This window comes from Photinus pyralis, unplaced genomic scaffold, assembly GCF_008802855.1.
Source record: "Photinus pyralis isolate 1611_PpyrPB1 unplaced genomic scaffold, Ppyr1.3 Ppyr1.4_LG2, whole genome shotgun sequence".
NCBI lineage: Eukaryota > Metazoa > Arthropoda > Insecta > Coleoptera > Lampyridae > Photinus > Photinus pyralis.
Window position 1 is genome coordinate 4,654,628 of NW_022170403.1, and position 22,279 is coordinate 4,676,906.

The window sequence follows — 22,279 nt, forward strand, 5'->3', positions numbered from 1 at the left end:
AGTTATGCGTAGTTTTTTTTATGCGAAATTTATTTGTGAGAACATTTTGAAAATGACTATTTTTTTATGCAAAATGGGAGTTATGCGTCTTGACATTTATGCGTCGTTTTTTCAAACGCTATTTATTTTATGCAAAATGGGAGTTATGCGTGTTTGTATTTATGCGAAATGCTAGCGACCCTCTTCGGTCCTTCGTTACCACTTACCAATAGGGTTCAGCCCCACTCAATTTCTATTTTAACTCTCCCCGTATGAAATTGAGAATATACGAGGGTCTAATAACAGCAAAACCAATTTATATACTGGTTTATTCAATCAACAAAAACTCAAAATAAGCTTGACACTGTAGCACAATTACCGAAGCCAGAAAGAACTAACCAATTTCTGATAGTACCGACAATTTTTCATACTTTAAAGTTGGATATCAAACTTACGTATTGCGCAGGCAAGGTAATGCGATTAAGTTCAAAAAGCGGTATTTCCTATTCAGACTTGAAACAGCCATTAGGCCTATTTTTCCCAGATTTTTATAATTATATTAATTGAAGTGAAAAGGCTGGTGTTAGGTAAGTGGTTCGCTTTTAAATTGTCCCCTGTATTTATTGGTGTTGGTTAGGTTTTTTTGGGAAACACGAATCTATTGATTGTGGATTACAATAAAGCAATTTTGGAGTATTTAATCGTCGTTCCAAAACCCAAATTGGATAGCGTATCCCACAAACACAACTAGTGCAGCGGAGAGCCGGCGCTAACTCGCTTATTTGAGGTAGTTTTTTTTTTCGGAGTAGAAAGAATTGGGACCCACACCATTTTGTTCAGAAATGTTTGAACCTTCAGAATCTCGCTTTACGATATTTTCCCGTGGTCCTGACAAAAGTTATAGGCCGCTAAAGTTGAAATTTACTCATTTTCGCGCGCGCGACTAGACCACCGAAAGTATTTATTTTCTCAGCAACTAAGCGATATACATCAATACATCAGAATCTAAAGCATTCAATTTACCTACCTTGTTATGGACAGTTTTTAGAAAAATGACCGTCAACTTCCAAAATTCGTGTAGCAGATGAAAAGTGCGCACTTTGAACTCTTTTATTTCACGATATCGATTTCCAATATTTATAGCTCATTCGATGCTCCAAAGCATTGTGATTATTTTATTTTCTATAACATTACCGTGAATTTTTCATAATAAAAAAGTTACGCTCATTTAAGTAAAAACCTACCGACCTCGCCGAGTCGGTAATCGCGAGTGAGACGGAGAGGGAAGGATAGTCAGCAGCGTTCGCTAAACAAGGAGCGATGCGTAAGAGATTTTACTTTACTAAGAAATTTCTCCCCGAATACCAAAACTAGCTATTTAGGCCGTTTAGTTTACAAATGCATTCCGCCGAGTTGCATTGTAAAATCTCAAACAATTCATTAACTCCATGTATCTCAGTTGTTTGGTGAAATATATAGGTACAAATAGGTACCTTTCCCTGTAAATTTTGGGGGTTTTTATTTTTAAAAACTTCAACGAATAAAAACTATATGGGGAAGGTTTAGAGAGTTTTGATCACACAATATATTTCAACCCCCATTTCGAGGAACGATGGATCCAAACACCAAAAAAAAAATCCATGTATTCGTTTAGGAGCCACCCTCAAAAAAGTGGTAAAGTTTCTTTTTTTCTCAGCAACAGTTACAGAGACTGGTGGTAAGTCTTTGAATAGGTTTTGCTGTATGCCCTTTCCGGTTTTGCAAATAATTTTTCAAAATTCCTACCGCAAAAGGACACACCCCTCAATAGGGGTGCGAAAAAATGTTGATTTCGACGAAATTTGGTATCTGGTGGTTTTTGAATCTGAAATTAGTTTTTGAAAATTCGAAAAAAATAATTCCACTGCAATTCTTGGCCGGACAACGAAAATTGACAAAATTCCACGAAGTTTGTTGTCTAGGTACATACTTACGGAACTTATTTAACAGTTTTTCTTAAGGTCATTTTTCAAACAAAAGTTACACTCATTTGCAAATTGGTCTTTCGGGTCAGAAAGTGTTCTCCGACAGTGGCATAACAAGTACAGTAAACGTCAATATTACATGTTCTGTTAAGGGTGTCTACCTACATTTCACAAAAATTTGTCAAATAAAAAATGATAATTTTATCACAGCGAGCAACTTCGACATCAATGAGGAAACAGTCACAGAATAAGAATAAGTAGGCCATATTCTGTGGAAACAGACGAAAAAAATTCAACGCACAGTCTTTTTTCAAAAGCGAGATATACATCGACAGAAGAAATCCAAATTCCTCGTTTACCTATCACTAGATAACGACCAGATAACTGACTTTAACAGCCTAAGTACCTGCTGATAATCCTCCTAAGTAAGTTCCGGTATCTACCATTCAATATAATATACCTATGCCGTTTTTGAATTCTCCACCAGCGAGCTACAATACCATCCTAACCATCGAACTTGCCTTACATGGAAAAAATTTAAAAAGAAATTGTACGATTATCTAGTCAATGGGTGTTTCTACAACATACAAGAATTTTTTATATCTTCCAATATTTAATTGTTTGTTTGTTTAACTGTTCGTTTGTTTAATTAATGTTATATTGACTTGTTCCATACAAATGTTATTTGTCGAAGGAATTAAATAAAAAAAAATGAATGAATGAATCGTCTAGTGAAATCAAAAAACAAGCCTGAATCTTTGGGACAAAATCATACCGTTGTTACTGCTGATCTTGCAATATACAGCACAGCACAAGAGATACCTGATGTGGAGTAACCCCCAGAATTTACAGGGAAAGGTACCTACTTGTACCTATATATTTCACCAAAGAACTGAGATACATGGAGTTAATGAATTGTTTGAGATTTTACAATGCAACTCGGCGGAATGCATTTGTAAACGGCCTAAATAGCTAGTTTTGGTATTCGGAGAGAAATTTCTTAGTAAAGTAAAATCTCTTACGCATCGCTCCTTGTTTAGCGAACGCTGCTGACTATCCTAAATCCTTCCCTCTCCGTCTCACTCGCGATTACCGACTCGGCGAGGTGGGTAGGTTTTTACTTAAATGACCGTAACTTTTTTATTATGAAAAATTCACGGTAATGTTATAGAAAATAAAATAATCACAATGCTTTGGAGCATCGAATGAGCTATAAATATTGGAAATCGATATCGTGAAATAAAAAGTTATGAGAGTTCAAAGTGCGCACTTTTCATCTGCTACACGAATTTTGGAAGTTGACAGTCATTTTTCTAAAAACTGTGCATAACAAGGTAGGTAAATTGAATGCTTTAGATTCTGCTATAAATGTACTTTCATTTTACAAAAGGAATTATTGATGTATATCGCTTAGTTGCTGAGAAAATAAATACTTTCGGTGGTCTAGTCGCGCGTGCGAAAATGAGTAAATTTCAACTTTAGCGGCCTATAACTTTTGTCAGGACCACGGGAAAATGTCGTTAAGCGAGATTCTGAAGGTTCAAACATTTCTGAACAAAATGGTGTGGGTCCCAATTTTTTCTACTCCGAAAAAATTTTTTGAACGATTTCGCGGCTCTCTCCGCTGCACTAAACATATTCCCTCAAATATGCAAAATTATTAAATAGACTGGTTCACTTTTATAAAAAGCAGCGTTTTAACATGTTCTAGGGGCATTTCAGACAACATTTGGCCAAATAGGCGTTTTTTACTAATTTGGACCTGCTGAACACGAATATCGATGTTGGCATCTCGAAATCTGAACAGGAAGTTCAGAATTCAGGATGGCGGCCTATTTCCGAAAATGTTGATCTTTTCACTCATGCGACCGATTTTTTCGATCTAAAAACGGATTATAATGTTATTCCTGACGAAGGTACGGCACGATAATAATAGTGAACATATGTTGAAACAATGATTCCATAGTTTTTCTAACGTCAAAGTGCGTAAAAGTGGAAACCTTTTTTTCATAGTACCTACTGTATGGCTACTGTTTAAATTTGTTCACAGCGTATAGGTAATTATTAAATTATTTGTGTTTTGGCAAGCATTTTGGTTCCTGTGCGTCTTGTGATAGATATCCGCGATTACCTCACATATGGAAAAATTTCCTTTCATTAGAGGAAAACAAAAAGAAACAAGTTATTGTCGCATCACCTTGAAGATGCCTCATTTGACGGCGTACGGGTCATTGCTGGAAGGCTTCAATGACGAAAGAAAAGTTTTCTGTAGCGCCAGACGACACAGATTTCCTCCTTAGAAGCTTTTCACAAGGAAGCGGATACTAGGATAACGCTACAGATACAGATGTATTTCTGTTGCTTCTTCATCACTTCGAGAAAATACTGGCAAACTAAGTTTGGTTGCTGACCGGTACTTCAAGAAAGATGGTCTTTGTTCCTATCCATAATGGTGTGCAGAGGAACTGGCCAAAGGGAGTAGTAACGAATATCCTGTCCTTTTACGCTATCACATGAAGTGATGTCACGCCATTTGCTGTTGTGAATTTCCACGCTTGGGTGCATTTATTTTTATTTATTTATTTATTTTTGACCTTTATTTTTAAGCAGGGGGATTTCAGGCAAGGCTGGTCTACCAACCCAACCCACTAGACATTTACAAATACATATTTATATCCGAACCCGGATGTGAACCAGAGAGTGTTTCAAAAGCGCTCTTCTTTACTGTTCACGCTGGGTACCATACTCCTCAGCGAGAAGATATATCTTTTGCAAAAATCTTCGTGACAAAACTATACAAGGTTGGTATCATAATTAGGTACATAAAACTTCACTTGTTCAGAGTCTCGACTTGGCTCGCATATTTTAGGTGCCGTCTTTTCTTCTTTTTATTTAGCCGATACCATAGCTTCCACCGACGGTGCGCGTCCCGCTTAGTTCGGTAGGAAGAAGTCGCTACCAGACGTCCGTTTGGAAGAATGCGCACGTTCCTTGCCCCATCTCGGTTAATCAAGTAGGACTTCTCAGAGTGGAGAAGCATTGCCAGGTTTCAGGAGCTGCGAAGCTTTAGATCTAACAATTCTGAACTCCATTCTCTTGCGATTCCATCTAATCTTCTCTATAGCATTTCATCCATTTCCATAATTACGGCATATCAGGTGTAAAACTCAAGAGGTAGTTCTTTGCCCTTAAACTCTGAAATGTCGCCCAGACTCGCATATCTATCCTTGATTTTCTGGGGAAAGAATTGAAAATGGGTACATCCCCATTCTCACAACGTTAGATTAATTCCGAAGGCTGCTCTAGATATCGTCCGTTGTGGTTGTAAATAGGATTGCTTGTCAAAACTTTGTAAATGTCGCAAGGCTCAGTTGATTTGTACTAGGTACCTAATTCTCAAGAAGACAATTGACCTAACACCATGAAAATAAGATAAATTTGCCTTCACTTTTCTATATGCTTTCACACTTTAATAATAATAATATATCCTGAGTAACGGTAATTAATACCTAGCAAAATAAGAATCTTCTGAAACACCGCAGTTTAGTTGAACTCCTTCATTTTTTCATATAAAAATTAACGTAAAATTCGAAAGATTATATAGTTATCAAAACTTTATAAGAATTATGCAATATAAACGCATGTCGGGAATACTTATATGTATCGGGATAGAAACAATCGTTTTGCAAGTCCTCCTTTTGGCAAGGAGAGCTAGGAATTTCTTAATTCTTAATTTTACGCATCCTGTCGCTAAAAAAACTATTACATTATTGTTAAAACAATAGTTAACTATTATTATCGTGACGTACGTCAGGAATAACATTATAATTAGTTTTTATATCGAAAAAATCGGTCGCATGCGTGAAAAGATCAACATTTTCGGAAATTGGCCGCCATCTTGAATTCTGGACTTCCTGTTCAGATTTCGAGGTGCCAACATCGATATTCGTGTTCAGCAGGTACCAATTAGTAAAAAAAGCCTTGTTGGCCAAATGTTGTCTGAAATGCTCCTAGGACAGAAAAACTCCGAAAAGTGAACCAGTCTATAAATACGTGACTGAAAACTCAGTAAATTAAATTCCCCAATTAAGCAAACTTCCAATCGAGTGTTGAATCGAGATTTTCACATCTATTCTTACCTTTCTTTACCGAATAGGTCATACGAGTGAAATAAAATAAATATATACCTATTTGTACACAGAATACATTAAGTGAACATGCCTGCCTCATATCAGAAGATTAAGTTCTTGAAGTCTCCCTTGATTAAGAATTTATGTATACTTCTACCATTAAACATATCAAAATGAAAAGTTTGACAAGGGACTGCAGAAAACCCGATGTGCATTTAGCATTCACTAAATAATAAAGACGCATCTTTTGTTGTTTAATTAGTTCTCGAAACATTTCAGCACACATAATAAACTTTACAGCAGGGTGATAAATTTACTGTAACACTTTCAGAAATGTTTACGTTTCCTTTAAACCAAGAGGGTTAATTTGAAAGCAAAAGCTTCCATTCTGATTGCGAGACCTGCTAAAACTTGAAAGTTATCCTAATTATCTTTAACGACAGTTGCTAATGTTATTTAGAGGCGATGAAAACAATTACGTTGATCGAATTAAACACAGCTGTGTTGAAAATGCGAAATGTTCATTAATTTTGCAAATGTAAGATATGCATTGTTGTCTAGAAAATTGGATTTTCATATTTATACCTCAGCGTATCAGAATAATCAAGCATAATTGGATCATGGCTTCATGAAAGTTTCAGGGGTAGAACAAAACGCGTGAAACATAGAATTCTTTACAAAAGAGAATCCTGAAGGGTTCTGGATTGTGGGGATTCGAAATGGAAACCTGAAGAATCTTTTATACGGTCTCTACAAGTTACACGCTTTATACATTGTCTCTGTAAAGGCTTTTAAAACACTAATAGTGATATATAGCAACAACAAAAGTGAACCCTATTTGATCTTCCCTTTTATTTATAGTACTCGTACTTTCAAAGATTGTATACGAAATACGTATAATTAAAGGGGAATGAAACATAATCCGAGAAAGCATTATCTTAATGGAATGGAAAAGATTGATGTCCCAAATAATACAAAAGCTCGCTAACAATAATAATAATAAAATAATACCTACTCATAAAACCTTCGTTTGGATTTAGACTGTAGTAGGCGAGGTAGTAGGTATTTATCGTGAAATTATATTGGCACATTCGATTGCTCAATAGCATTTAATCTACGGTTTGCGATATTTAATCGTAGCATTAATGAACGCGTTAAAGCGATCAAAGAGAAAATCGTACTGTGGCAATTTCAGCAGCATAGTCATTGTGGTCATTTGAACTTTTAGAAGTTATAGTAACTAAACGCCATGTGGTAATTACTCTCTGTGCCATAATTTGTAACTGTAAGGTTTCATGCATGTGTATAAAAACACCATTACGACTGACGCAGGCATTATCTAAATAGCTAAAACTAGCTGTGCCACAACGGTTCCTCATAATACCCTTGTATGTATCACCGAATATACAATGACAAAGCGAAAGCATTTTGTTGCACGTACCTATACGTTTACGTTAGTTTAACGAAAGCGAACGAGAAGTTCTAAAGAAACAATTGTGACATTTTTTGAGAATGAAAAACACGGTTATTTGGGAACTCTCTTCTTTGAAGTATTTCTCAATTAAAATACTGATCATTAACGACAAAAGTTCTTTATTGATCCGCTGCGGATGATTATTATCCGGTAATTATTTAGCACTGTGACGTGTGAAGCTTTAAAATTCGCACGTAAGATGTTATACTCTAACCTAAATTTAATTACGTGGTTTTATTTATTAGATACAAAAATTAACAATAAATTTATAACAGTCTTGAATCGATTAATTTATAACAGTAATTGTTCGTTATCACTTAGAATTTATGCATCTCAAACACATCGAAGTTGGAACTGTCGTATAAAGCAAACCGATTTGCTTATAAGTGAAGTCGAGTGTTCCCGAGCGGTCGCGACTATTCCAGAACAACACATCCGCCTTCGTTCTCTATCGCCGATGACTAATATTTCATGGCGCCTCGATTTTCGCTACACCACTCCCTTCTTAAAAGTGTAGATTTCTCTTAAGCGCCCAAACCGGAACTTGAATTCTATGGCAATACTTCGAGACAACATGACGTCCTTGGTAACGCAGTGAGCCAAAGCGTGTTCCGCTGGTGCTTCAAACAAATCTTTAGATTCCTCACGGACAACACCAAAACGTGTGCTTTGCGTTCCAAAGTAATGTGCCATAAATTCCGCGAAAGTGGATTGCCGTGAATGAATTGAAGGGAGACCCTTCAATTCATTCACATTCGCTGTTTCCTGTTCCTCGGGATCGTTCTGTCCCGCCTATGGATCCAATCGATTTATATGCACCACCACTGGATTTCCTCATGGTAGTTTTTGTATCCGATATATTAAGACGATCAAGAGATCAAGAGGATGGTCCCTTCCTATTCTCTTTGTAGCTTCATGGATAGCCCGGTTTTCTTCTGGGGACGATACAACCAAACCAGATCTCCTTGGGCCATCACGTTGTACTGCACCATCATTCTGTCGCTAGCTAACTGCATATTATCACGAACGCTGTCGTGGATGGCACCTAATTTCTGTCGCGCAGTTTTTCACGTATTCGTTCCCCACAGTTTCTTCCTGGCCGGGTCTTTTACCAAATTGCAAATCGCACGGCAACCTGAGTTCCCGACCAAACGACACGGAAGCTGGACTCTGTAACTGGGCGCAAGCCTGTTGAGGGCCCAGAACAAGAGAGGGATAATAAAATAAATAAAAAATTAATAAAATGTTCTTTTACCAGAACGTCTGCACAATTGTCGCTTCTTGATTTGGTAGAGGATGCATCTACTGAAATAGTCCATGACCATCAGGATGTATTTATTTCCAGAAGTCTCTGGGAAGAGGCCTGCGATATCTATAACTATTTTTTCAAATGGACAGCCCACATTGTGCCTCATTGGTGCTTTCTTCTGCCCTACTGGTCCGTTGCTTGTGGCGCACACTGCACATTTTCTGCACCATTCCTTCACATCTTGTTTGCAATTTATCCAGTAGAATCGTTCCCGCGCCTTAACCAGCGTTTTCGTCACTCTTACATGTCCTCCCGATATACCCTCGTTCATCTGTCGTAGTACTTCAGATTTTCTGCTCTCCAGTACCATTAGCTGAACCCTTATTGCCGCTCCATTTTCTACAACCTTTTCAAGAAGACCGTCTTCCACCCGTAACGAGTCCCACTGAACGTAATACGCCTTTAAAACTGGACCATATCGAGATACCTCTTCCCAGGTTAGCCTTTTCCCTTCCATTCTCCAGTTTATCATCAAACGCAAGCACGGTCATTTTCTTGAGTTGTGGATAAAATGTAATAACCATCGCAATGTCGGTCTACACGAGAAACTTCTGATCCTACAGATACTTATTGACTTGATGACGGCTAACAGTTCTCTTCAGGTAACACAGTAATTACGTTCCGGTTTAGAGAAGACTTTACTGAAATATCCGATGACTCTCGTCCCCGTCCTGCATTTGAGATAGTACAGCGCCCATTTCAACATTGCTAGCTAGCCCTTCTCTTCTTCGATAGCTGAGCACCGGAGCCATAGCTAAAGCTTGTTTGAAATCTTCAAAAATCCGCTGACATCCATCATCCCATTTGAAATCGCTATACTTCTCTCTTATCTTCATCGAGGGCTTTGCAATATCGTCAAATCCACAAACAAATCGCCGGAAGTACGTGCATAAACCGAAGAAATTCCGTGTTTGGTGTTTCATGTTTATCTTTTGACTGGGGTCATTCTTGTACTGCTGGAACTTTGTTGGAATCCACTGTCATTCCATTCTCCGAAACCAGATGACAAGGATATATAACGTCTCTTTAGAAAAAGGTTGCACTTTTTCTCAAGACCAGTTCCATTAATCTGTCAAACATGGGTGGCGCGTTACACAAAACCCGACCCTATGATAAAGGCTGATTTCTCACGATGTTCGGGATCCAGACCAACTTGGCAGTAGCCTGTTTTCATATCTATGGTGGAAAACCATTTAGCACTCGTTAACGTATCTAGCGTGTCATCAATTCGGGGCAACGAATAAATATGTTTCTTTGTTACGTTGTTCAGTTGCCTATAATCTACGCAAAACCCCGTGCTGCCATCTTTCTTCTCCACTAGCGCCACAGGCGAGGTCCAAGGGCTGCTGGATAGTTCAATTATTCCTTGACTAGCCATGTCGCTGATGATATTCTCAGATTCGTTGCGTTTAACCAATGTAGTCTTCGTGGATGCTGCTTAATCGGTTAGGTATATCCCGTATTTATTTTATGTGTTACCATATTTCTTCGGCCGACAAGTCCTTTCTCTGAAGCAAACACGTCTTAGTAGCGGCAAATTAGCCTTTTAGCTTGGTCAAATTCTTGCATAAGACTGCGAAGCCTTTCTGGGCACTTGAAAGTGTCATCACTCTTGATTTTACTTACACAACACGCGACGTGCTCTTGGGTTTCATCGCTGTCAAGCAACTTTCCCGGAGACTTCCATCCACGCGAGCCATCACAACTTACTCGTAACACTCCGGCAGGGTGACATCATCCACAAGCACCACAATCTAAATGAGTCTGTTCAAATATTCTACAACATTGTATATAGTATTTTAGATCAATTCTGTCCCAAAAAGAAAATTAGATGTGAATCTTCATATCCTGTTTGGTTTTCTGCAGAGCTAATAAGAACAATTCAACATAAACATAAGATGTTTAAAAAATACAAACGTCTACGTCAAATAAATGATCCCGGATCAGACAACGTATATCTGCAATTTAGTCATTTAAGATCCGTTGTGAAAAAAGATATCACATCAGCTTATCGGGAATACATAACCGATATTGAAAAAGACATTGGGCGTGATCCAAAACGTTTCTGGGCTCACGTGAAGCATAGCAAAAAACAGACCGATCGAGTGCATGAAATAGAGCATTGTGGCGTACTTGCAACTACCGGTCCAGAAATCTCAGACATCTTTGCTGATTTCTTTAAATCAGTGTATTCACCTTCTCCGCCTAATTTGAACCCTTGCAATAATTCACACGACTCAGCCATGATGGATCACTATGGCATTCTCGTACTAAAATACATTGATCAACACTGTGTTCTAAGAGCCTTAAAGAAACTTAAATCTAAGAAGTCCATGGGTCCGGATTTGCTTCCTCAATACTTTTTTAAAGGCTACTGTGAATTACTGAGTAAACCGCTATGCATAATCTATAACCAGTGTCTTAAGTCGAACACTTTTCCCGACTTTTGGAAAACCACTAAGGTAACACCAATATTTAAAAGTGGAAACTATACAACGAAAAACGTCTGTCAATGTGCTCGCGCCCTATTATTTTTTCTCCAATATTATTTTAAAATTGATGGCAGATGATTCGGCCTCCAACTATAGACCGATCTCTATACTTTCTGTACCGGCAAAAGTTTTTGAAATTATTTTGAAGGATGAAGTATTTCAACATGTATTGCCACGAATTTCAAATTGTCAGCACGGTTTCACTTCGGGTCGATCCACAGTGACAAATCTGCTTAATTTTACGCAATTTGTTTCGAGCAGTATGAATCAAGGCGCTAATGTAGATGCTATTTTCACTGATTTGTGTAAGGCGTTCGATAAATGTGATCATGCGGTTATATTGTCAAAATGAAATATTATGGGTTGTCACTAGATTTATTATATCTCTTTAAATCGTATTTTACGGAGAGATATCAATACGTGTGGTTCCAAGGTATAAGTCCAAACTATATGCAGCCAGTTCCGGAGTTCCCCAAGGTTCGGTATTGGGGCCGGTCATTTTTAATTTATTAATAAATGGAGTAGTAAACGTGGTGAAAAGGTCAGAAATTCTGTTATATGCAGACGATCTAAAATTATTCAAAGCTATCTCAACTCGAGATGATTGTGAGGACCTTCAGGAGGATTTAGACGTCGTGAATAATTGGCTTGGCACCAATAAACTCGCTTTTAATGTGTCCAAATGTGCTGTTCTTACATTCACTAATAAGCCATCCCCAATAACCCATACGTACTTTGTAAATGGAAAGGTACTAAAACGTATATGGCAAATAAAAGATCTGGGAGTTATCTTAGACCACAGGTTAACTTTTAATGCTCACATACAAAAAAGCATAGCAACTAGCTTTAAAAACTTAGGGTTCATAATTCGGCTTGGTAAGAACTTCTCAAAAATAAGGACATTAAAGCTTCTGTTCTCATCCATAGTGAAACCACACCTGGAATACGCGTGCGTTATTTGGAAACCTCACAGTTCAACACACAAAAGAAGTTTGGAGAGAGTACAGAAGAAATTCTTGCGATATTTAAATTATAAAAAAAGTGGAGAGTACACATATTTTATTCCATATTCTGAACTTCTAGAGTCATTTCATATGGAAGTGTCGAAAAGAGACAACAATTAGCCCAGGTCGTCTATCTGTACAAATTACTGCACGGAACGATAAGCAACCCACCCAACTTGGCACAAATTCATTTTTATGTTCCACCTTTCTTTCGCCGTACACGTACCCTGTTTTACTCGTATATGCCCTATTCCCGCACTAATTTGCTAGCCTTTTCGCCTGTTGTTGATATGCAACGTCTGTATAATACCATCTGTAATTCAACAAATGTTGACATTTATTTCAATAGTATATTGAAAGACAAGTGTTACAATGCGACCTATTGTAATACGACTATCTTGTGGCACGAGTGGCGACGCGAAGCGTAGCCACGAGTGTCCGCAAGATAGGAGTATTACAATAAAGCATTGTAACACGCGTTTTTCATACTATTTTTTCTATTTCGGTGCTTTAATTTAATTAAAAAAATCATTATCAGAAACTATAGGGAACATTAGAACTAACATGTTTTATGTTGGGAACACTTTTTATGCCGTTAAGTTTTAGGTTGGCAGCGTAGTAAGACTGACATTTTGAAGTTCAAACATGGAAGTACCCAACGAAGTACCTACTTGTACTAACTAGTAACTGCCAACTTAAGAGATGAGTTACCAAAAAAAACGACTATAATCACTGTCTTTGTACAACTGTTTTCGGCCGAAAACAGTTGTACAAAATCATCATTGTGACACCGAAATAGAAAAAATAGTTTTAAATCATTGTCGACAATTGTACATCCATACTTTGAATTTATCATCAACATCTCGCTCTTTCTCACATTGTATACCCTTTTTGCAAACACATTTTTTATTTTTTATATATATATATATAATCTTATTTGGGTTTTTGTTTAGGTTAAGTGTGTTAAAATGTAAGTGGTTTCAATTAACTGGCTTAGAAAATTATTTATGTTTAATATTAGTCCGTAAAGTTAAGACATAAAAAAAATGTAAGTATTTATTTGTGAACTGCTCCACAGTAATTGGATGTTTGTTATCTGTTGTGGAGTATGAAAATCAATAAATAATAAATAATAAATAAGCATTACGGGTAGCAACTCATCTCCTTCTCTGTGAATAGGAACTCGTTCATGGGTCTACTCGAAGTACCTACTGCATTCTTCAGGTCGATCTTAAACCCAAATTATCAAGTCCATTCCCAAAATCATTTCATCGACTACTTGTGCTACAACACTATGCATACCTTTCTTGAATCCAATATCAATATGGACCGTCAGCTCTCCCAGCACAAGAGCTTGATCACCAGTCGCAGTCTGAGGTTTAACGATTGTAGCCTTTTCTCCCGGACTAGGTCATGTCTTGCAATGGTCTTTGTTGCACCCGTATCTAACAGCATCATAAACGTTTTCCCAAAACCAGTGCCATCTATGTATAGGGTTTACCAATAGGGACGATAGGATTTTAAACGTTTAAGGCGGCTATGTTGGATGCCAAACATTTGACATATGCTGTCAGTTGTCATCAGTAAGGCTTGCCATTTCATCATGAACAAGTTCACGTTGCCTCAACGCTTGGAAATTATCCAACAACATGCCACACAGCGAACGCTACAATGGACTTATTGCGTCAACAGTTTGGTGAATCGTTGATTTCTCAAAATGGCCCCCACAATTGGCCGCCAAGATCATGCGATTTAACACCATTGGACTTCTTTTTGTGGGGCTATGTGAAGTCAAAGGTTTATGCGAATAAACCCAAGACTCTTGACGAGCTCGAGGCCAACATTCGAGCGACCATAGCTGCCATTCCACCCGATATGATCCACCGAGTCATCAAAAATTGGTCCGATCGGATGAGCCAGTGCAAAAAGAGCCGCGGTGGCCATTTGAACGATATTTTGTTTAAATCATAAATGGCATGAAATACAGCATCTAATAAAACCAATCAAACCTAAATTTGACCAAATTGACCGTGTTTTATTTCAATTTAAAATCATATCGCTCTTATTGGTAAACCCGTTATAAACTATTTGGTTGAGTTGAGTTAAGTAACGCGACTTGAATGGCAGTCTCCGGGGTATAACTTAGGCAGGTCTATGTTCACCCCTTCCCATCGACCCGTTTCCTGATTATTGTTCCATTTTTCTACAACCCTTGTATCACAGCCCTCAACGTTTTGTTCTGTTTCTGTTACAAATACTCCAATCTTTCCATACTTGCATCCTTTTCTTCTGTAGCAATGGTGTCCATGCATCCATCTAGGACTTCTTGTTGAAAATGGTTTAAAAAGAACAGTTCACATGTTGAAGGATTGATTGAAAACCTGATTTTTTGAAACCTTTCATTGATCCAGGTAGTACAAGATATTGTGATCAGAAATCAGGTCTTGGGTTATTGTGTGGATGGTAAGGTGGAGATAAGAGATCCACATGAATCACCTTGCAGAGCTCCGACCTGAGAAGACATGGTTTTGGTTCCGAAGAAAAGGGAAGAAGGGGTTGTATAACACTGGTACAGGATGCTGTAGAGGAAGGATGCTTTCCGTTTTACTTCTACAAGCATTTGGTGACTGTCTATCAAGTTGAAAGCATTTCGACAGTCCACTTTTAAAAAGACGTAATCCGTCTCTTTGAATAGCTTAATAAACGTTCTTGTCGTGTATATCACAGCTTCGCAACCACCTTTAGTGTTGACACCAAGTTGATAGGGATGGAGTTCTTCTCCCGTTTCAGGACCCACGTGTCCGCAGGCAATTTTGGCTGCGATCCTTCGAAAAGTAGCGGCCACGGCGATTGGCCCGACTCCGTCTTTCTTGGCTCAGAGGTTTGCACCGTAAAGTATACTCAAGACTGTTTCGCAAACTTTCACAGACAGCATAAGAGTTTAGTTTGATTTAGTTTACTCTTGAGAGTAGCCAGCTTCACCATTGGTAGGTCCAGTTAAGTCCTTTAAGTGCTGCGTGCGAATTTCATCCATTCCTGGGGCTCACCCGTTTGAAAATGATTGCATTGCTCCCGAGGCGTCATCATCGGTAGCCCTCTCGTAAATGTCTTCGCGGCATCTGGCAATTGCAAATGACGACTAGGATGGAGAGCAATAGTGTGGCGGCATCTTCCTTCGGAAGGCTATCCTCAGAGGACAGTAGGCAAGTGGCCTCCGATACTTTCGACTCGAACCGTCTAGTTAAGGAACTGCCAGAGTGGTTCTATAATAGGACTAGGATCGGTTTATGTTTGACAATTCTGAATCTCTGTTAATATTCTTAGAATTAAGTTTACCTCCATATTAAAAATTCCTTATCACTGTTAATTTTGACGCATTAGAGCACAAGTCAGCACAAACCCGGCATAAATTAGGACTGCTCCGTTCTTGCGCTTGTGGGAACAACTTAATGCCTACGTAACTAATATATGAAAAAGAAGAAAAAAAAGAAAGTCTCTAACAATATCAATGAACAAAAAATTGTTTTTTTTCTCTGATATATGACATTCATTTAGAACTAAGAATATTACCTAAGGAAATACGCGCTTATACATACAGATATTAGATGGGTACAAGTGTTTGTATTTCCATCGAATTTGAATTGCTTTAAAATTTCGCAGAATCGCATTAATTTTACTTAGGCATAATCATTTGAAGAACCTTTAAAGCGTTTAAGCGCGGAGATTTAATTTAAACGCTCGAAACTAAAATGATTTATATTTATTTCACGTCTAATAAATTATCGCTGTAGTCGAGCACATTCGTCGGTATATTGAATCCTTCAAAATAAAACCTAAAATCAATTTGAATAAATCTGTCTTACCCAGAGCTTCCCACACTCGCTGGTCCGTATTTTCATCCCATTTGACAATCGATGTTGCTCTCAATTCGGACTCATTCACATCGCAGAAAATTATGTATTCCTCGGGGATTGCAATCGAAGAATCGCATTCTGGACTTCTTCCAAAAAATGTTACATTTACATTCCTGTAACAATAAATCAGTAACAGAGATTTCGTTTTAAAAATGAATAAAACAAATTGATATTCTCGGAAAGCTGTTTTTGAAGGTACCGCCAGCAATTTAGGCAAAATCGAAATTAAATGCATATTTAAAAGAGAAAAATTTAATAAATGTATCAAGAGAATAATACTCTAGGGAGTTCGCTCTTTCAGCAGTTGGATTACGTCGAGTCGATGCCCCAGGTGCGCAGGGGGTTTAAACAGCTTTCTGATTTGGAGGTTGATAAAAAGTTTCTACATCAGAATTTTTTAAGGCAGCAATTAAGAACTTAATTTTTTCCTAAACCTATACATTTGGCAGATGTGTCGCCGTAAATTTGGTATATCTTTTGTTTATTTTCTCCACACCATTATACTTTTTTAAGGACATTCGTTGTCCAACTTAACTATATTTCCAACGCATCAAATTTGTTTCAATAATCAATAGTATGTAGTAGGTACATACTCATAAATATTATCTACACATAACTGTGCTGAACTCGACTCTTTTTAATCCGTATATTCACTGAAAATTGAAGGTGGCATTATATCCGAAGTTAACAAAGTATAAAAAGTAATGAAACACCGACACTACATTAAACATCGAGATGTTTAATTGAATACCACGCCAATACAGCGATTTGCTCTTTCCTTTTCGTCAATGTACCGTGCTCTATAGATTTCAATCTCATTCAGCGCAAGTAACCCCTTAATTCAATAATCGCGTATTAGTAACTGAACTTTTTCGCTCCATTCCAGCAAAAAAAATTGTCTTACAAAGTTTTCCAACTTGTTTTTTAGACTCGTATATATAAATGTCTTCGCTACGATGTTTATCTAACAAATATCTTCTGACAGTTGCTATTCAATATTTCAGAACACGCATTTCAAATCTAACATTTTCAATACAATTTACATCAATTTTGAAACGAGAAAACTACTACCGCGTTACAGCGAGTAAGTTAAAAGAAAGTTAAATTTGAATTTCTTTCATGAATAATTCTACTTCGAAAGATAAACACATCCGCTAGATGGGATTTTGATTTTAATTTTGTTCTTGTTTGTATACTTATTTTGACAAGATTTCCTTTTGCAATTAATAGAATATTGACTTAAAATATACATAAAATAAACCATCTATGTAGCTACAACGAAGTGGCGAAGATCACAAGGTGACTTTTTATATGAACTTTTACGTTTACTACTGTAACTTTGGTGACCTTTAACCTTTTGATCCCAAATTGAATATGGTTCTCATTCGGACCATGAGCAACCTATGCAGGCTGATTCAAATTTATTTTAATTTTTATTTTATTTTATTATCCCTGTCTTGTTTTGGGCCCTCAACAGGCATGCGCCCAATTACAGAGTAACCCGCATAATGCTATTTAGAGGTGCCTTAAGATGGTCTATACTACTCCGGTATTTACCTTATGAATTAGGAAAACTGCAGGAAAACCTAATTCGGAGTAGCCGGTAGAATGCTCGGAACTGCCCTAAGGTAATTTCCATCTCCGCCACAGATGAAAAATTCACCTCAACCGTAGCCTACCGATAGAACTAGCCGTGACACTCATCCCCACTATTGCTTTGACGTCACAACTGACGGCGGCCGTCATATCGACTTTTAATGTAATTAATTCCAAGTAAGTTTTATGTTAACTTATTTTGTAATGTTGTATACTTAAATTAACTGTATTCGAACAGAATAAGTAAGAAAATGCCAAGTAGGTGCTGCGTCCCTGGTTGCAAAAGCAATTATAGTTCAAGACACAAGGTTACTGTTTTTCTTTTTCCGAAAAATGAAGACAATCAAAAAAAGTGGTTAAGATGTATTCACCAGGACAATTTCGAAATTACTAGTTACTCCAGGGTTTGTATAAAGCAGGGTTTGAATAAAGAGCAGAAATGGTATGTATGTTTCATTACATTACTGAATCTCGCCCTTTGTACACATTTCTATGTAATTTAACCTAGGTACTTATTAAAGACATTTATTATTTCTCCGACATTTTCATTATTGGGGTAGATAAGATAACTATACAAGACGGTACAGTATGAAGAGTTCCACGAGACCAGATTAAACTTGCCGAAGACGCGTATCCCACCATTTTCGAAAATCAGCCATCATATATGAAAGGGGTGTAAATGATGAGTAACGGGAAAATATACACCTGCGCAACTACAAATGACCGAAAACCCGTAGTCCCTAGGTGGTCCAGGGGCCGAAATATCGATGGAACAGACAGATAGGCAGACGACGGAAAATCGAGCACATAAGCGTCACCTCAACTTCGTTTTGTTACGCTAAAAAAGGCAGATGTATGGTGCGCCGTTTTACTATTTATTATACATTTATAACGTATATGAAGATATTTAAATAACAATTGAATTGTTACCAACAAATTCAACATCTCAAAAAAATGTTAGCCAAATGTATGCAAATGTAAGAAATGTTAATATGGATTTTAGCGTTTGAATCCTAAAACACTACAAGATGACAGAGATGAATATTAAACATTGCCAATTTAATTGTCATGCATCAAAATAAATAGCAATTTCTATAAAAGATTTAAACACATAAGGCATTTATTTGGAACTGTCCAGCTATACCAGAAGTGAAATACATTTGCTGCTGTGTGTAATTGAATTGATATTAAATAAAATTGAGTCGAGTATGTTTGCATCCAAAAAAAAATGTAAACCATTCTCATGCGTATATCAAATTAAATCGCATGCATTGAAATTCGTATATATGCACTTTAAAGAACAAACGTTATTCACGTATGGGATTAAAATAGATACCCGTTGCGACATTACCTATGGAAATGAAATTATTCGTAAGGTATGGCATAAAAATTAAATCGAAGTTTAAGATGTAGCATTGAATTCCAATGAATTTAATAGTGCATCTTTTAATTAAAATGAACGTCGAATTATTTTGTGAATCATTTCTATGCGATACACCGCATTAAAATACATTGCATTTTAAATGTGCTTATACATACAATGGAAATTCGGTCTGCATAAAATGTAACGCATAAGAATAAGACACAAATTTAATGTATCAAATGGAAATGGTATGAATGAAAACTACTCTGCATGCAAATGCGCAGTTACGTTAGAGAAGGAAAGTAGCCGTAGGTCGTAGGTACGTTTTATTTGCGGTTGCGCAAAAACAAAACAGCTGTTATTGATTGTTACTTACATCGAACGTATAAATGGATTATTTATACGTTCATCAATTTTGAGAAGGCAAGCGATTTATTGGGTTATTTACGTCGGTCACACGTGACCTTTACAGTTTTTACGTACATATTCGGTAAGTCCAATTTTACGATTCCTTTTATGATAACAGTAAACAATGAATGTAGGATTTGCACCTGCTGCGCAATATTGTTTAATATAAAGCAAGAAAAAGGCCGATGGAAATCGAAAGATGTGCAAGAGGCGCCGGGTCCCCTTAACAATAAATTGGAGGTGTACGCTGTCGCTATAAAAATAGGTAATCTCAAATTTCACTTATTCTTACCTGTAATGCAAATTGAGTGAACAGTTACAGGTTCGTGGGAATTAATAATGGATAAAGAGTCCAGAGATAAACCGTGTTAATGGAACGAAGCTCATGTTCTACGACTCTTGTAAGGAACAAGCACATCGACAAGTTGATGCTCCTTCGTAATGGAAATTATGTCGAGTTCAATCGTGATATATCTACTAACACGATTAGTTAAATATGTAATCTCCATTGAATGAGAGATTTGTATATTTACAAGATGCTAATACATGTACCTGTGTAGAAACACGAGCACGTGAGACATTGTTAGACACGTATCTCGTTCTGTTTGATGGGTGCACCGTAGTATGTAAACGAAGACGTGTCATTCGCTAACAAAGTTACACAAATATTGTCAACAAAATTTGTATCCTGATAATTAAACGATTATCCTATTCGTCATCTGGAAGCGTTTATTTCAAAAGTGAACCACACATCGAGAAATGTAACTTCCCTACATACCAAAAGGCAGATTGAAAGAGAAGTCCTCGCAGGGATGATAGAAGCGTAGTTCCTCTTAAAAACCCCTGTTAAAGTTTTTCTAGAAGTGCTCCAGAATTTGAGAAATTAATTTTTTTGACCTAGCACATTTCTAAATAGAACACCTAACTTTGACATCGCATTAAAGAAGTTACAGAGAGGTTAGAAGAAAATCCCCTATAGGGGCGATAGAAGGGATGTTCCTCTTTAACACCCTGCTCGCGGTTTTTCTGGAAGTGCCCTAAAATTCGAGAACTTAATGATTAAGGGTATTTTGGTCATTCTTTTAAATGTGAACGTTGTGATTTTGGTCATCTGTTTTGCTCATGCGGGAGCTGTGGTTATGAAGCCGATTTTGTGTAATTGTTGCAGTTATTCACATTAAAGCCGGATCCGGCTTTATAGTTCCGTAGCCGTAAGAACGGAACCGTAAAATCTGACGTTAACGAAAATTATGCGATTTATTGTTACCGTAGTGGTAAGAGATGAGCTTGCGTATTTATCTGCCATTGTAAGTCATCTGTCAGTAAGAGTAACGTGCATTTCAAAATAATAATAACCAACAAAGTGTCAATAATTACTGTAAATAAACGAAACGAACGTCCGGATAAACTCAACTGTTTGAATTATCCGAGTACTATCGAAGACAGGCGCGTTAGCGCGATTTACCGTAAGGAATAAGATTTGGGCATTTCCTACGTACCGTAACCGTTCTAACGCAACGTAAACGGGAACTATAAATGTTCACGCGCAACAAGTAGGGTTTAATTCCAAACGTTACGGTACGGTGTTGCGGGTACGGAACTATAAATTCAGCTTAAATCACATGACAGCCGACAGGTTTGGTAATTTATTTTCGGCGAAGTCTTCAGATTAAATAGTATATTAAACCACGATTACTAATTTATTCATTTCATAATTTTTCGTTTTGGTTATAAGTTTTTGTGGTCCTGTGTATTGTACCTGTTAACGGTAATTTCTATATGTCAGCCACTTCCAACCAAATTCAAGTCCACGGCTTAGTAGCCACTGTTATGGAGGTGGTTAGAAGGCCTATTGGTGTAATATATTTATGAGGCATTTACAAAAATTGGAGCTGTAGATCCCGGTATATATACCGTAGCGTTCGAAAATGTGATAGGTAATTATTTTACAGTGTTCTTTTATTACCATATGTACCGATCACATTAACGAAATGGATCACTAATTGGAGTGTATTCATCTGGTTGGTCCACGCGCGGCGCCACTAAAAAAAGGTGCAAGAGTTGTAACCTCACTTTGCAATCTTTTTGGCTTTCCTTCAATAATTATCAAGAGGACTTCCGTTGTGTACATTTTTTGTTATATTCGAAACCTTAGATCTTACGAAACACTTTCATGGTAGTAAAAGTATATGCTAATGTAGCCTTGTAGGTATATGCTGTTTATCTCAGAGTAAGAAATAAAGATAGCGATGCCTTGATGCTTATCAAAACGCGCCATAATCTCGTCGTGTTTGTAAATATTGCAGGAAGCGAACTTGTCACATTTCGCGAAACCATTTTTTAATTAATATTAATAATAGATATATAGAAAGGATCTAAATGGATTTTTAAATATTTATAAAGGTGGTGAAAAACAAACTATTATAAGTTGAAATTAAACGGCCTAATAAGAAAATTTAAGATAATTAGTGTGTCACGACGGCAACGCTGTAGCGATTTGACAGATGAAACTATATCTGTTTATTTCTAAAAATCGTAATTTTCGGCATTTTTAGTTCATTTTATAGATTGAAACTTATTCCATTGTGTTTAATAATTTATCAGCACCCTTTGACATGGGGAAGGGTGTTCTGTTTGTGGAACTAT

The 22,279-nt window shown here is 37.1% G+C and overlaps 1 long non-coding RNA gene across 2 annotated transcripts; it reads left to right on the top strand.

Annotated features, from left to right (window-relative positions):
- Positions 1 to 18,781: 18,781 nt before the first annotated feature.
- On the top strand, positions 18,782 to 20,351 carry LOC116163238. 2 transcript variants are annotated; one of them, XR_004143704.1, is made up of 3 exons: positions 19,506 to 19,715; positions 19,768 to 19,898; positions 19,950 to 20,351. It is a non-coding gene; the product is annotated as an uncharacterized LOC116163238 (long non-coding RNA). The 2 variants fall into 2 exon arrangements; XR_004143703.1 differs by having other exon boundaries at positions 18,782 to 19,715; positions 19,768 to 20,351.
- The last annotated feature ends 1,928 nt before the right edge of the window (positions 20,352 to 22,279 follow it).